The sequence below is a fragment of the Bison bison genome, unplaced genomic scaffold, assembly GCF_000754665.1.
Source record: "Bison bison bison isolate TAMUID 2011002044 unplaced genomic scaffold, Bison_UMD1.0 scf7180017864516, whole genome shotgun sequence".
Lineage (NCBI taxonomy): Eukaryota > Metazoa > Chordata > Mammalia > Artiodactyla > Bovidae > Bison > Bison bison.
Window position 1 is genome coordinate 2894934 of NW_011495069.1, and position 2310 is coordinate 2897243.

Genomic DNA, 2310 nt, shown 5'->3' on the forward strand with positions numbered 1-2310 from the left:
TGTTGACCATTATGGCTACTCCATTTCTTCTGAGGGATTCCTGCCCGCAGTAGTAGATATAATGGTCATCTAAGTTAAATTCACCCATTCCAGTCCATTTTAGTTCACTGATTCCTAGAATGTCGACATTCACTCTTGCTATCTCTTTTTTGACCACTTCCAGTTTGCCTTGATTCATGGATCTGACATTCTAGGTTCCTATGCAATATTGCTCTTTATAGCATCGGACCTTGCTTCTATCACCAGTCACATCCACAGCTGGGTATTCTTTTTGCTTTGACTCCATCCCTTCATTCTTTCTGGAGTTATTTCTCCACTGATCTCCAGTAGTATGTCCCTTCTCAGGGGTAAATAAATCCTGAGGAATCTAAAGCAATCAGGGTAATCCCATCGTCTGGGGCCACCATGGTTTAGGTCTTGAGCAGGAGGTCTGCTGGATGGTGGTTGTGGTAGGGCATATTAAAGAGACAAGGAACAGACAGCGTCTTCTCTGCTGGAGGTCTGGCTTAAGGTCTGGACAACAGCTGCTATCTTAGAGGTAGGAGGCAAGCCGCCCAGAGGGCAAAGACAGCCCAGGGAGGATGGCCAGGAAAGAAACCAGAGCTGATGACATCATCAAGTCACTAAAGGGCCACCTTCCTCCTAGACATCTTGTCACTCGTTGCTGAAACTCACTGAGTCACAGTTTGGGGCTGGAAAGCTTCCTGACTGGCGTGAATGGGAGGGGGTGCCAGGGAGCAGAGCAGGAAGAATTGCAGTGGAAGTAGCATCCTGACTCTGGGTTCTGTTGGTTGAGGGCTCTCTGGAGGTTCCTGTTCCCATTCTCAGCCTCAGGGGGCTCCATTGTAAAATGGGGATAATAACGTCCTTATCTGCCAACACTGGTACTGTCACAAGGCCACAGAGTTTGCGAGCTCTGATGAGTCAGTGAAGGTACCAGCTCTTGACAATGTGTCTTGAATAGACCTCATGTGTCACAATCTAACATATACAGGTTCCATGCAGAAAGGAGAGAAGAAGTGGGTGGAAAGAGGGGGTTTCAGGTTTCAGGTTTGGTCTCTGTATAAGACCACCACCCAGGTGCCTTAGTGGTAAAGAATCTGCCTGCCAGTGCAGGAGACCCGGGTTCCATCCCTGGGTTGGGACATTCCCCTGGAGAAAAGAAATGGTAACTGACTCCAGTATGCTTGCCTGGGAAACTCCATGGACAGAGGAGCCTGGTGGGCTGCAGTCCAAGGGGTCACAAACAGTCAGACAGGACTTAGTGACTCAACAACAAGTACCAGTTAATTTCAAAAGAGAAATTACTATGTGTCAGGCATTGTGCTAAGAGCTTAACATGCATTAACCTTATTTAGTACAGTGGCCTCAACTTATTTTCTTATTTCCATATAACTTCACACACAAGGAAATCTAGCTTTTTCATATAAGCTCATAAGGCTGATCAGTAGTATAATGACATTTTTTTCTTTTGGCTGCACTTCCGTTATGACTAACCTAGACAGCATATTAAAAAGCAGAGACATTACTTTGCCAACAAAGGTCCATTTCATCAAGGCTATGGTTTTTCCAGTACTCATGTATGGATATGAGAGTTGGACTGTAAAGAAAGCTGAGTGCCAAAGAACTGATGCTTTTGAACTGTGGTGTTGGAGTAGACTCTTGAGAGTCCCTTGAACTGCAAGGAGATCCAACCAGTCCATCCTAAAGGAAATCAATGCTGAATATTCTTAGAATGACTGATGTTCAAGCTGAAACTCCAATAATTTGGCCATCTCATGTGAAGAGCTGACTCGTTGGAAAAGACCCTGATGCTGGGAAAGATTGAAGGTTGGGGAAAAAGGGGATGACAGAAGATGAGATGGTTGGATGGCATCACTGACTCAATGGACATGAGTTTGAGTAAGCTCTGGAAGTTGGTGATGGACAGGGAAGCCTGGCATGCTGCCATCCATGGGGTCGCAAAGAGTCGGACACAACTGAGCAAATCAACTGGACTGAACTGCACAGCTTTTGGGATCTTAGTTCCCCAAACAGGGATCGAACCTGGGCCCTTGGCAGTAAAGGTGCAGAGTTCTAGCCACTGGACTGCCAATAAAGACCTTGGAATCTGAACCTGGCACCCATAGTTCTTAGCCTCTATTATGCTCTCTGGCATGAGCCTCTGAGGTTCACGCAGAAGGAAAACCACTCGGTCAGCTCTTTCACCGAAGTGTGTCACAGCCCAGATGGTGTGGGTGGTCCAGGTGCCCCGGCCATGTAGCTAATCCTTTATGAATGACAGGTGGGACTTCTTGTAAGAATATATTC